Source organism: Bombus pascuorum, chromosome 16 (assembly GCF_905332965.1).
Source record: "Bombus pascuorum chromosome 16, iyBomPasc1.1, whole genome shotgun sequence".
Lineage (NCBI taxonomy): Eukaryota > Metazoa > Arthropoda > Insecta > Hymenoptera > Apidae > Bombus > Bombus pascuorum.
In genome coordinates this window covers 3,919,023-3,934,662 of record NC_083503.1, presented here as the reverse complement: position 1 = coordinate 3,934,662, position 15,640 = coordinate 3,919,023, and the positions used below count along the sequence as shown (strand labels likewise).

The window sequence follows — 15,640 nt, the reverse complement described above, 5'->3', positions numbered from 1 at the left end:
CTCAAAGTCCCGATATGAATCCCATTGAGCACGTGTGGAACGAATTGGAAAAAAGAATTAGGAAACATAATATCACAAGCAAGTCTGAACTGAAGAAAGTTCTTCTGCAGGAATGGAGCAATATTGTACCTGAATTCACTAAAAAATTAGTCCACTCGATGCCCAGAAGATTAAAGGAAGTCCTTAAAAGAAAAGGACTGCCAACAAAATATTAGAAGTTTATTATGTAATTAGTTATAAGCGTAAATATTCTACTGTGCCAATACTTTTGTCCACCCATAAAATGTTCAAAAAATATATTTTTGTTATTATTTTGCGTATTATTTTATTTATATTGTTGCTCTTGTTATGTAATAAACTAGGATAGATAATAAATAAATACGTCAAAAAGTTTTTTGTTTAAATCAATTTGTTTAGTAGTTATAAGCATTTCTATCATAACAATCATGCTGTGCCAATACTTTTGTCCAGCACTGTATATATAAATGTCAGCACATACTGTCTTCCTTGATATGCTATAACTGTCCATAACTTTTGCTTTTATTTAGATATTTTTTCATATATTTTTTATGAAAATACTTTGGGGAAAAGCAGCAATGAGCCATATAACCAAAATCGAAACAATGCGAGCCAAAATCCTTAGAACGATAGTAAACGCCCCATGGTACGTTAGAAACGAGGACATACGGAAAGACCTGTGAATACCAACGGTCAAGGAGGAGATTACCAGACTCGCAAGAAGGTACAGAGAAAGAATAGAAACACACCCGAACCAGCTGGCAGCGGAAACGAACAACACAACAAACATCGCAAGAAAACTAAAAAGGAAACACCCAATAGACCTCATAAAAGATATAACCTAGCAAACACGAAGATGGTACCCCGCTAGGGGTAGTCGTCCACATGCTATATTTTATTTTTATTTTTTCTTTTCCCAATAATTAAGATATAATACTTTACCAAATGTCCTTCAGGACAAATTGTAAAAACCCAAATAAACTAAAAAAGAAATGTGTTCCATCCTTAGCTAGGGAAGTGCTAAACATCTCTCCTTTCATACTACAGAAAAGTTTTTTTTTTTTTTAACGTGGAGGAAATCTTCATAGACACCTTCTCACCACTCTGCGGAGGGGCTCTGAACACAGGTTGCAGTAGCCGAAGGTAGTGCCGGATTCTTACCGGCTAAAACCTCCACCTATGGTCGGGTGGCTGTGTTTAAACACATTTTTGTGAGTGACCGTTGGCCCTTGGTGCTTAAATACGCAAAGACTTACGTTGTGTCGTTGCATATACTTCTTGAGTCATATCGAGTTTTTTCCACCCTTTGTGCAAATATATCCACCAGGGCGAGGATTTGAACTCACGACGCATCCGTATTTATAATTAATATGCCTGTTACGAGCGTAGCAGGGAGCCCCACAACAAAAGTCGACCTACATCGCGTTCAAGCATACTCAACCGCCTTAGTAAACAATTATTATTCAGCTTCGTATTAAATATTTATTACCATGTAAAAGCAGTTGAAATACGTAATATAAAGGTGATTAAAAAAAATTAGAATTGTATGAGAATTATAATAAGTCAAGATATTGAATATCAAAATGAAAAAGTGTCTGTATGAAAGATGATCGTAAATCGACGAATTATGCGATAAAATACAGAAAGCAGTCAATTCATCATCAGAAGAATCGCATTCCGTTGGTGTGTTACTGCTTGCTGTTGCAATCATATTTACTTATTGCCTGGTTATTCGTAATATTATCGGCTATTTTCACGGACAGAAAAAAACGCCGGGTACCACACCTACCAGCTCAAAACTGACAAAAGCTATAAAGCAGTTATCAGAGGGCTACACCCAAGAACAAACACAAACAACATATGCGACGAACTAGCCAAAATCGGACACCAGGAAAGAGCAATAAACAACATAACGAGATTTGATACCAAACAACCACTACCGCTGTTCCTAATAGAACTAGAACCGAACAAAAACAACAAGGAAATCTATGACATTAAACAAATCTTAAACACAATAATCACAATTGAACCACCCAGACAAAAAAAAGACATACCTCAGTGCATGCGGTGCCAACAATATGGGCACACAAAAAATTACTGCAACAGAAACCCGGTGTGCGTCAAATGCGCAGGAAAGCACCTGACAACTTACTGCCCATATACGGGTAAAATAAACGAGGTAAAGTGCTACAACTGCAACGGAAACCACCCAGCCAGCTACAAAGGCTGCCCAGCCAGAAAAATACTCCAACTTAAATTGTTTCCGCCGCTTAGAAGCAGGACATATAACTACCACCACACACAACAAGACAGGGCAGAAGCTGAGACACCAATTAAAGTACAGTACGTAATGAACAACAACCACAACAATATCAACACCACTGGCAGTCGAAGCTACGCGCAAGCAACCAAGGAAGTAACACCCGTAGCCAACCAAACCACAACAACAACACCAACGACGCTACAGAAATAAAAGAACTATTAAAACAATCCATCAAAAGCACCGACATGTTAACAAGAACGATAAGCGAACTAAACGAAGCATTCAAGCAGCAATCATTACAAATCACAGCTATGATACAACTGATAACAACCATGCTAAGCAAAAAGTAAAAACGGACATACTAAAAATAGCTGCCTGGAACTCTAACGGTCTACAACAAAGGGCCATTGAAACCAAAGCATTCCTATACCACAACAGCATAGACATACTACTCGTATCGGAGACGCATTTCACAACAAAAAGCTACACAAAAATACCGCACTATACCATATACGATACCAAGCACCCCTCAGGAAAAGCACACGGAGGAACCGCAGTGATAATAAGAAACGACATTAAACACCACCTACACAGCCAAGTTAGTAAAGAACACATACAAGCAACTACCGTTACCGTACAAACTAGCAGCAACCGTCTACAGCTGTCAGCAGTATATGCACCACCGCGACACAAAATTACAGCACAAATGTGGGAAGAATACTTCCAACAACTAGGCGACAAGTTTATCGCAGCAGGAGACTACAACTCAAAGCACACAACATGGGGATCAAGAATCACTACACCTCGAGGCAGAACCCTGGAAAAACACATCAGGAAAAACAATCTCAATATATTATCCACAGGAAGACCGACATACTGGCCGACAGACCTGAGCAAAATCCCTGACCTACTCGACTTTGCAGTCACAAAGGGATTAAACGGAAATAAAATAAATATAGCATCCAGCCTCGAGCTTAGCTCCGACCATACACCCATAATAATAACATACAGAAACAAGCCAATACTCTACAACAACTCAGAGACGCTATGCAACAAATCCACTAATTGGCAAACCTTCAAAGAAATAATTGAAAGCAAAATCAACTGCAACATCCCACTGAAAACGCCCCAACACATCGAACAAGCTGTAACAACACTTACAAAAACTATACAAGAGGCAGCACGGGCAACCACAAAACCAGCAACTACCACTAGACAAACAAAACAAATCCCACCATACATCCTCGAAAAAATTAGAGATAAAAGAAAAGCGAAAGCAAAATGGCAAAAACATAGAACAAAAGAAAACAAAAAACACCTAAACAAACTCGCAAAGGAAATAAAAAACGAAATAAAAGAGCACAACAACAACGAATTCACAAAGTTCATAGAGTCACTATCTGCACACGAGAACTACAACTACTCACTATGGAAAGCCACAAAAAAAATAAAGAAGGCGATAAAACCAGCCCCAGCAATCAGAAAAGCAGACAACACATGGGCAAGAAGCAACGAAGAGCAAGCCGAAGAATTTTCCATCCACCTATGCAACACATTTACACCACACAACATCAATAACAGCAACCACAATAGCCATACGGACGACGACGCGATAGCCACTAGCACTGCAATCGACAAGCAATACACCATACCCAAAACAACAGCACAAGAAATAAGAAACATAATAGAAAAAACAAAAAACAACAAAGCACCAGGAATCGATCTAATCAATGGCAAAATATTGAAAAACCTCCCTCCAAAAGCGATACGGTTAATTACAATAATATTCAATGCAATACTAAGAATACAATATTATCCTGCATTATGGAAACAGGCACAAATCATAATGTTACCCAAACCAGGCAAAGACCCACATGAAGCAACATCCTACAGACCAATATCACTACTCCCCGTGCTCTCCAAAATACTAGAAAAAGTAATATACGCCCGACTAAAACCAATAATAGAGAAGGAAAAACTAATACCAGACCATCAATTTGGATTCAGAAATAAACACTCCACCATAGAACAAATGCACAGGCTTGTCAACGAAATAATACACACAATAGAAAACAAACAATATTGTACAGCCCTATTCATGGACATAGAGAAAGCTTTCGATAAAATAAATCACGAAAGCCTAATACAAACAATCAAGAAACAATTCCCGGAAAAAATATACCAAATAATAAAATCATACATAAGCAACAGAACCTTCACAGTAAAAATCAAGGACGCACACTCCGAAGCAAAAGACATCAAAGCAGGTGTTCCACAAGGAAGCGTCCTAGGACCCATACTATACACATTATACACGGCCAACATTCCAACAACTACCAATAGCAAAATACTGACATTCGCGGACGACACAGCCGTGCTAGTCAGGCACACTAACCCTGTAACAGCAGCCACAATACTACAAGAGCACATCACAAAAATAGAAAAGTGGCTACAGGACAAACAAATCAAAGCTAACCCTAACAAATGCAACCACATTACATTCACATTGAGAAAACAGATAACACCAAACATCTTCCTGAACGGCACGCAAATAACACAAACAAGGCAAGTCAAATACCTTGGACTTCACATAGATACACATTTCACATGGAAACAGCACATCAAATCAATAATAGACAAGATACAGATAGCAAGGAGACAAATGCACTGGCTAACAAGCCGAAAATCCAAACTAAGCACAGAAAACAAACTGAAAATATACAAAATAATCATAAAGCCAATCTGGACATACGGAATTCCACTATGGGGAACAGCAGCAATGAGCCATATAAACAAAATAGAAACAATCCAAGCCAAAATCCTTAGAACAATGGTAAACGCCCCGTGGTACGTTAGAAACGAGGACATAAGGAAAGACCTCGGAATACCAACGGTCAAGGAGGAGATTACCAGATTCGCAACAAGATACAGAACAAGAATAGAAACACACCCGAACCATCTGGCAGCTGAAACGTGCAACACAACAAACATCGCAAGAAGACTAAAAAGGAAACACCCAATAGACCTCATAAAAGATATAACTTAGAAAAAAAAAACGAAGCTGGCACCCCGCTGGGGGTAGCCGCCCACATGCTACATTATTTTTTATTTATATTTTTTTCTTCACCAACAAGATATAACACTTTACCAAATGTCCGCAAGGACAAATTGTAAAATAACCAAAATAAAATAAAAAAAAAAAAAAAAAAAAACTTTCACGGACTGTAAGCAAGTCTCGTTCTTCGCGTAAATAAGCATTTAAAAGGACATATAATTTATCATTAAATTTGCTCAACTGTGAACGGGATCAAATAAAGAAGAACCTTCATTTTGCGTTGCTGCACAATAAACAGTATTGTAGCATCATTTCCTAACCAGGTAGCTGTACGTCACATGTACATTTGAAAATTCTCAACATTCTTTACATTTTATAGTGCCTTTTAAATCGGCGACGGTTTGTACAATTCAGCATATATGCGAATAACTGTTTGGGAATGGTATTCAAAATATACAATATTTATTATACAACATTATGTTTCTCCTTGATGATTCTCCTACTTGAAGATTATTTTTCTTCGAGCTTTCAATGTTTTGAACACTGTTTAGTAAGCAGGATTTTTTTAAATGAGATTATATATTTTTTTGTATTCCCATCGATGCGTTCTCTCATTATTTATAAAAAAGGCAGTACTGAACATGGATCAGAGAACAACTGGAATAAGAACATTTCAATTGTAATTTCGTAAGACTTACTGTACATGTGTTATTGTTATTGTTATCATTATTCATATCGTCGAATGAAATCAAAAAGATTTTCGCCATTGGTAATGATTATTGGTAATCAAAATAAGACTTCCGTCATCTGGAATGGTTATCGATAACCAAAAAAGAATTCCTGTCATCAATATTGGTTACTTATAACCAAAATCATTTTAGCAACGATTAATTCTTACATCACAATTTTTAAAAACTGGACTGTAATAGCTATCATCTCTGGTTTTCTTAGAAAGAACAACCTTGGAAGAAAAAGATGAATCATCGTGTTGGACCAATTAGTTTTGTCCTTACACAATTCTTTGGTTTGGCAGGTTTAACTAACATATTAACATATTCAAAGTAAACGAAGCACTTACTACTTATTCGTTCCTTTAAAAACACATGTTAAAGAGATCAATCAACTGATATCTACCATTACCTTTATAACTTTTTAAAATTCAATATCATACTATAGACTCTTAATTTCCATCTAAAGTTTTATCTATATTCTTTATTTTCTTGTTATGAGATATCTGTTAAAGACAGATGTTTTCACAGTTTTATAGTAGGTTAGCATAATCTCAGCTATCGTAAATAATAATTTGATGGAATTTTAGGTACGACGGGACAAAATTGACGTTAAAAGACATTAAAGGAAATTTCAAGGTACAGTTTGAACTTGTGGGTTCTTTTATATCTATTATTTGAGAATGTTGCCTGCGAGAGTGAGGTCCATTGTAATAGCAGCACATCGAATCCATTTCTTGTTGGCATTTTTGTTACTGGAAACTGACTGTTGTGTCTCCTGGTGTGTTCTCTTCTATGCTTTTACTTTCTTTACTACTATCTGCCCTTTCGTTTCTGTTCGCCAGGTCTGACGGAGAGTCACGTTTCTGCGTCTTTAAGGAGACCAGGATTGTTTTTTTTTTTTTTTTCATCGTAAAATATATTTTTTTTTTTTATTTTATTTTGGTTATTTTACAATTTGTCCTTGCGGACATTTGGTAAAGTGTTATATCTTGTTGGTGAAGAAAAAAAAAATATAAATAAAAAATAATATAGCATGAAACCAGGATTGTGTAGCTAAGAAGGTCCGTGGTCGATTTTAGTAATAGTATTTTTCTTTTCGTTTCTCCTTTCACTGTGTCTATCTTCTTTCCTTCTCTTATTTCCTTGATTGTTTTTATGGTGAGCATTTATCAGTTTATTATTTATTTAGCACTTTTCGTTATTGAATATTACAATATAAATTGACATACAATTATGTAGGAGGATAAAAAAGATATGTAAAATCTTGCCTGGCTTCGTTTTGAAGAAAATGGATTGAGAAGTTGAGTAAAGAGAATTTCATAATTGATTTTCACGAAAACAAAGCGGAAAATGTCATTATACATTTTCTACTTCATTTTCACCGCGCGCAGGGAATCATCGCTCTTCGGTTTGTGTCACAATTTTCGGCACATCTATTTTTGCATTCTTTCAAACGACATACGTATGTATAATACTTGTACATTCTCTAATTGCGAATATTGAATACATGTAACATTATCGAAAAATATAAACAAAGCAATATATAAGTAAGTACATATGAGAGAATGAAACAACGTATGGTGACTATCGTTTGATGCTAAAAAGATACTTTCTTCGTGTATACCATCATAGCTTATTAACACTTAGTCAACCGCGCGCACCAGAGCGAGGTATACGCTTCTTTGTCTACCGCACCCGCACAAGCCAACCAGTACACTGTTCACCGTGCATTTTTGCAAGTAACAAGGATTAATATTCACTAATACTTGAAAGATAAAGGAGTCTAGAAATTATTCAACTGGTCAATTACATTTTACGGTAATGATTTTTTTTAACGATTTCACATATTGTTTATACAAAATACCAAATTAAAAGTATGTATTAAAAGTATAAAAAAGATATAGGTAAAATTAAAAACATTAAACTTGACTAAAGATAAATGACACGACTTGAACGTGAAGTTAAAAATTCATAATGCATTTTAATATTTTTTTACAGTGTGATATCGTTGCACTGTAACTTTATTTAGTCATAACTGATAGTGTAACTTTTTAATTAACTGTATGACCACTAAATTGGTGTATTTTATTACATATTGTACTTTATAAAAGCGGAAGTAGAGTTGCAATCAATTGGGAATAATTCCAGGTAAACAATAGCTGATAATAACGATAACAACAAAAAAGAAAACGCGTTGCTAAAGTCAAAAAGGGAGATCACTCCCTTCGGTCATTCAGCGATGTTCTCTTCACAGAGAGATATGCCCGTTCTGTTGGATAAGTGTTAAAAAAAGTAAAAAAGCCAACACCACACGGAGTTCCCAAGCGGTCACCCATCTAAGTACTACCCGTGCCCGGCGCTGCTTGACTTTCGTGATCGGACGAGAACGAGTATTCTCAACGCGGTATGGGCGTTGGCTGAGGGAGTCAGTTTTGTTATTTCATGTTATTGAATAGACAAAAATATAAGAAAACGTACATGTATGTACGAAGATAAATGGTATTTTTAGATGTGTATTCAAATGTATAATATTTTTCCTGTCTTCGTTTCCCAGATAATGGATTGTGATGTTCCGTCATGTAGATACGCGTATACTTAAAAAGAATAGCGTGTCAAGTGGACGGAACTTCATAAATGATTTTCTGGAAAACCAAGTCTTCTGCTAGGTCTTCGCGTCTGCTAGGCATATGTCCAGGTATGAGCATCCTTTTGGGTCAGAGGATAGCTCGGAGCTGTAAAGGTTTCTTTTGTAGTGTGTGCTTTCATTGTCTAGCCAATTTCTAATGAAGTTACCTCTCGCGTTGTTTAGTTGGTTTTTCCAGATTGATATGTTTTGCATTAAGCTCGCCCGCTATTATATAATAGTTGCTCCGTTTATTGAGCTGTAATTCTAAATTAAATATTATTTATTACATTACATATTATCGTCGCTAAATTCTTTCTGGTTTCCGCAGGTTGCGTAAGCTGCGGTGATAAGTAAGCTTTCCTTATTGCTTATTTTTATTTTTATGATCGTCGTTTCTAGGATTTTCAAACTTGTTATTTCGTCGCTTAGAATTGTTTTGAATTTCAGAGGGTTTTTCATGAGGATTGCCATTCCTCCCCCTTACCTGGCGTTCGGTCTGCCGTGTCTTATCTTGCAGTAGTTTTTGAAGTGTACTTTGCGTCTTTTGTTCAATTTTGTTTCTGAGACAGGGGTTTACGATGTCGGGGGTTTCTTTATTTATTAGAGTTAGCATAGTGTATCTTTTTTGGTTTGAAATTATCGAATTGACATTTACTGAAATTACTTTCAACTGTGTTACTTTTAATTGATCCGTTCTTTGCTGTAATTGATAGTTGAATGGGTTTTGGTTGTTCGTTTCGTTGTTTATGCTATCGATAGTGCCGAAGGTGGTGTCACGGACTGAGTTTCTGCCTGGCACGTGTTCGCCAGATGCGATGGTCCTTGCGAGGTTCCTGGAGGTCTGGGCGCCAAGGCCTACCCATCCTTACACTGACCCGGGATAAACCCAAGGAACCACCATAAACCGAATCTTTTTAGCTTAACTTCTATTCATATAAGTATTTTCGGTTTATGGATGGTCCTTTGAACGGTCCTTGGGTTTGTTGCACGCTCTTGCTAATTACGGAGAAAGCAGATGTGCCCAGCGAAATAGCTGATTTTTCCCAGGGACAAGGACACCCATGAGCCACATCTGCAGGAGGCTTTCTCCTCGTATTTTATTTATTAACATTGGCTATAACCAATAGGCATCGCGGATCGTTACCCTCACTTTTCTACCGAAAAACGTGAACAACGAATCCGCGTTCTTAGTTCAAAAGGGAACACCCACACCGAGCTTTCCTCCTAAATAGTACGAGACGGGTCCGGACAGTTCTTGTAATCCTTCTGTACGAAGAAAATCTAACTGTGCTACTAATAAACCCAGCCGTTTACTGAAGTAATCCTCTATCATTTAAAATTACGTGACAGTGGCGTCGATCCTTTCTTCGTGAGTTTCTAGTGATTATTTTATTTCGTTTAATTGTGGGTTTTTTGGTCATTTAATGCTTTAAGTATACTTTTTTTTTTTAAGTCCTCGATGACGTTTATTACGTTTGGTAGGGGTATGTTTGCGGTTGGGTTAGGGTTTTGATTTAAACGCGGGAACGTGTTTATTATTTGCGGGGAGTTTTCGGTGGCCTGGTTTGGAATAGTTCCTTGTTTTACTACGTCCGAGAACTTTAGTTCAGGGACGTATTTGCGGCTTATTTGGACGATCCGTTGGTTTTTTTGGTTTTTTAGATTTGTTAATCTTTTCGCTGAGCTATGGATACTCGAAGTTTTTGCAATTTACGCAGTAGATTTTGCCTTTGCTTACTCTTGACGAGAACGAGTGCACTCATCGCGGTATGATCGTTGGCTAAAATAACCAGTTTTTTTTTTTTATCAGTCTTTGATCGAAAAAATAGAACTAAAGTGTGTGCACAAATGAGAATGACATAATGTATGGTAATGGTCGCGTAATACCAAAACTTTGCAATTTCTTGATGCTTAGAGTATAGATTATTAAAAGTTTGATTGTTAACGAAGCCCAATTTATTTTTTAGCGTTACGTTATCTTTGTGCAAAAGGAGACTAGGGGGTTATTTATGATTATTTCGAATATTTCGCTTATGTTGGGTAGGGGACTTATATATCGCAGGTTTGAGGATGAGAAGCGGTGTTTATTTCTTTTTTCTTTTGTGATGGCAGTTAAAATTATTAAACAGCACTGCATAATATCATTTTATTCTGTTGGGTAAGCGTTTGAGAGAAATGTTCGGGAAACGGTCGTCGAAACCGAATGATTTTTTATCGTTTAATTTAGAGAAAATGATTTTTAGTTGGTTATAATTTGTAAAGTAGTTTATTTAGTTTATTGTCTGGTTGTTTGGGGTTGTCAGAGGTGTTTTCATTACAGAATATGAAGATTGTCTTATTTAGCGATATGTCTCGCTCTATTTTATTTTTCAGTTTATTTGTTTCGGAGATAATAATTCTATTTAATTATGCTCGATCCATATGTTCGTTGTGTGTGTGTGTGTGTGTGTTTGTGCGTTTTGGGAAAGTGAGTGCCAATAACGTGTAGTTTTTCCGTTGTTTTACTACGTTATGAAATATCTACATTCAATGTCTTTATTGATGTTCTGTATCGTTATACCTGCATCCTGGCGGAGGGCAGCTTTCTCTGGAGCCAGTTTGAAAGAAGGGATAGAGTTAGGTTCATTTAACCTAAAAATTTAATTTGTCTGTGTGAACATGTCAGCCGAGTCTTTTTCGACATATTTTTTTTTATTTTCTTTGCCCATCTTCTCTTTTATCGTAAGAATAGTTATATTTTAGATTGTTTATTTTGGATGATACGTAGCTTTTATCTCGTTGTTGCTCGTTCTAGCTCGTTTTCGCAGTCAAGGCGCTATTTTGGAATGGTATTCCAATAGCTAAAACGATTCCCTTCAACATTCGTAACAGTATTTTTAATTTCCTATGCTATGAGTTTCTTGTAAGGATAATTGACGGATTTTAACGGTCCGAGCGGTGGAGCGCGCCACCCTTACACAATAGCTTCGAAGCCTCGCATTCATCCAAGTATCTTTTGCTTGGAGCATATTCACGCAGTAAGCGCCATCCTGCGGGCGAATATGCCGTTTGACTACTTTCTTGAAAACCAATCAGCGTGTGTATTTGGGGTCCTCCATTTTGGGTCGTTATTTTGGGTCTAACTCGAGGCGCGTTGAGCTCGCTCGAGTCTAACAACGGTATCGGCAGTCTCGTTCGAGTAGTTCAATCGTGAACATGTAACAGTAGTGAGTCAGTTTCCGTGTCTTCGAAGCGCTAAAAGTGGATTAAAGAACCGTTTCGATCTTTCAGTGCTCTTCAAGCGATCGTGCAGGTGAAATCTTGAATATCTTCAAGTATTCGTGGACATGGCTGCAAGCGTTAGTGGAGACAGTCGTTCCAACAGGCGGAACGATCAGTGGACAGTGCTGTGCGAAATCTTCAGTTGAGAACAGTATCTCCAAGCATACGCGAAGGTCAGTATCATTTTAATGAGCAAACGATTAGTAAACCGCCTCGTGCGAGTCTTTCAAATGCGAGCGGAAACGACATCGGCGTTCGCGGCCGAGCGTATCGTTAATCATTCGTATCGTCGTACGATAATTTAGTCGCATTCGTTCAATCGTACATCGCGTCGGGGCATTCGCTTTGGTTGCTTCGTATTGCATAATCGTCCGCAGTAAGTATTCGTAAATTTCGTCTTGATCGTCGAAGACAATTCGAAACTTTCTCATCGTTTATTCTTCGATACTTTGTTTTCGAGTTTTAACTTCAATTGTTCTTCACGCATTCAGTCATTACTCTCCCTCGTAAATCTGTTATTCAAAATTAATTCGTCGGGAAACAAGTTACAGAGCGCGCTATCGTCGATATCGGAAATACGCGCATGTTAGACGTATCGTTATTTCTTTAACCGTTTGAGTACCAAGCAGCGTGATCGCGCTGTTTAGATTTTGTTTCGCGAAAAGTCCCAGTACATTTGAACGCTACGGACGACTGACCGTATTTTGTATGTAATTGTTATCTTAATAATTTTTATTGAATAAAACTTGAAATATGTATAAACTAATAGTACGTACATACGAAAATATAGATTTATTTCATAAAAATAACAGATATGACGAGCGCTATCCTGCCGTTTGTTTCTCTTCGCAATCGATTAAGAGGCTATCGCGCCATTCGGGTGGTCTTTTCGACCCTGGATCTTTTCAAAGACCCCTGGGACTCAAACGGTTAAATTATGCTAATATTATCAGCAAATAATTATTTTTCTATTTACTCTATATGATTTTTGAAACATTAAAAGATTATTATTGCTCGACTACTTCAATATTGATTACGATGCATTTTAATTACGGTGAAAGTTTGTCACAACTTGTGTGAGAGACTGTAAAATTGATTCGAAATAGTATCTTACAGGGACCGATGAAACCGGTGAGTTAGATATTTATATAATTAATGGTTATTCTATTTTTGATTTTTCTTTGCGAATATGTTAACTGCTTGAGCAGCGCTGGGTCAAATTTATAGGAAAAATATTTTAAATACTATTTTAAGTAATTGTCGGTCTACGGTACGAATAAAATATTTTAAATATGTAACAAAAAATAAACTATCTTTATTTTTACAATGTGCTATATAAAATAAAGTATTTTATCTTTGTATTGTAAATAGCGTTTAAAATGTTTCTTAACAATGAAAATAGATTAAGCAGAAGGTTAATATCAGGATGCAAGAATCCAAAATATTTACAAATTAAATTCATGTTCTATTTAATCCTGCTGCGGTATTCGGGTTTCTTTGTTCTTAGTGCTCTCCTTTCTTTTTCTAAGAACTTCTGTATCCTTTAAACGTATAGACAAAATTTTATCCGACCGTTGAAACCCACGCATTTGACAAAAAGACGTGCGCGATGATAGAAAATTTACGGAACGCACTGATGCAAAATTATATTATAAGACGGTGATATAACCCGCGTAGGAAAGCTGCAAAAGAAATAGCAGAGAGTGTTATAAATACATAAATACATCGGAACATGTCAAAGAGAAAATAAGAGTTCGTAAAAATTTCACTAATGCCAAAATTTTTTTAGCGATAATAGAATGTTTCGGTTCATTGGAATGAAAGTTATTCCTCGGTACTTTAGTTAGAAGATAATCTAAGCAAAATGGAATCCTTGTACGCAAAGGTTACTTTCTTCTTCAAACTCTTACCGAATAATTTAGTTGAATGGAAGACCGCAGCAGAGTGAAGTATGGATATTCACAAGTAACGACGAGTATTCTTCAAAGTTTCCATCACTTGGATTACTCGTTTGTGGGCAAACACGCAATCCATTTCTTATTTTCTTTTTATTTGATTTGTACTTTACAATTTGTCCAGCTGGATAATTTTATTAAATTTTTCCCTCTTTATTTGTGGATGGCTGCTACCCCTCTCAACTCTATTAGTTCATCTCATGGAGTCAGTGCCCTCCTGATCCTGCAGCATTAGATCATTCCACTCAACGACCTCCGCGACATCAATCCGATCTACTCTATGCCCATACGACTCCACTATCAAGTACACAACTATTAATCGTTTATATCAAATATATCTTCCGACACGGCGCAATATCAAGCGTAACAAATCGTTGAAAATATAAATATTATAGAACTGTTGATTACAGTTTTATTCCACAGCAAACACCCCTATTATCCAACAAGAAATAAGGGGATCAACCTGTTCGTGGTGTCTCTCCGCGACTGGAAGGAAATACAGTTTTCTTTGAGCGTAATTGTATGTTTCGCAAGTGAAGTGCATGGTAAGAGTTCTGTTTCGAGATTGAAGACGCCTAAACAATAAAGCAATATCTTTTCAATCGGTTTTCTAAGAGCTTTTTCTATGTGTGAGAGTCTAACTGGATCTCTGAATGTAGAAATTTGATCGTAGGTGTTGGAATTTTTAGGTTTGACTCACTACCATTGACAAAGCATATCGGAGTTGGTTTTCTTTCTAGGTACATTGTTTTTGATATGGTTTGCCCAGGTGATATGGTCGTATTCTGTTATAACAAAATAAAATTATTATTATCTAGTTTTAACTTGTCCTTAGAAAGCTCGAATTTGAATTGTTGTAACGCGGGTAAACCTAACATCCCGTCTTCTTTCAGCGGAAAATCGTTATCTACTATATGGAAGTCTACCTTCTTGCCAAACAGATTTATAGTAACGCGTTTTGAAGTTTCGAATTTAGAGTATCCCATTGTGAATTTCGTTATAAGTACTGGGTTCTGTTCTTGATATCCATTTTCGCTGAAGTAGATTGATTCCTGCTCCTGATTCGACAAGAAATGTTCGTTTTGGTTGTCCAACTGGTCCAAGGAGCACTGTTGGGAGTTTTGTAGTCGCGTTGATTCTGATTCTTCTGTTTCTATATCGATGTTGTTGATCAAAGGTGCTCGTTGTTGTAGGTCTGATGTTCGAAAATTTGATCATTGGTTTGGCGTGTCCAAGGCGTTTGCGCTTGAAACATCGTAGTTGGGTTCGTTCTGCTAATGGTGCGGGTTCGATTTGTTGAGACGTCGTTCTTGGTTGCTGAGCGAAAGTATATTGAATCGGTTTGGGTGGTGTGGACATGGAGTTCGTTACTGATGGTGGTTTATACTGTGGTCGATCGTTCAGGCGAACGGTCCAGCGCTTGCGCGTTTTATCTTCACGAAAATATCTTCCGATGTCGGCGGCGCGATTTTCGGCTTCAATAACGTTGTACGGCGGATTGGCAATCCTACTTGTCAGACCAGAACTTGTCCTATTTCCGTTTTTAATACTCGAATAAAATCTGTTACTGAATCTTTTAGAATTCATGCCTATCCTTCATGGCACGTCTGGTTATTTCGTCTGGGTATTCGTTGGAAATACTATACTGTAATTTGTTAAAGGATTTTCCAAAGCGAATAATGTAGCTTTGTACGCTTTCGTTAAATCCTTGTCTAACTTCTCGTAATTGGT

General features: G+C 36.9%; 1 non-coding gene and 1 pseudogene across 1 annotated transcript; both read right to left on the bottom strand.

Annotated features, from left to right (window-relative positions):
• Positions 1-1,002: 1,002 nt before the first annotated feature.
• Positions 1,003-1,065, bottom strand: LOC132915382 (U6atac minor spliceosomal RNA; annotated as a pseudogene).
• Positions 1,066-8,366: 7,301 nt separating this feature from the next.
• LOC132915395 (5S ribosomal RNA) lies at positions 8,367-8,485 on the bottom strand. The gene has a single exon (XR_009659848.1). It is a non-coding gene; the product is annotated as a 5S ribosomal RNA (ribosomal RNA).
• Between the last annotated feature and the right edge of the window lie 7,155 nt (positions 8,486-15,640).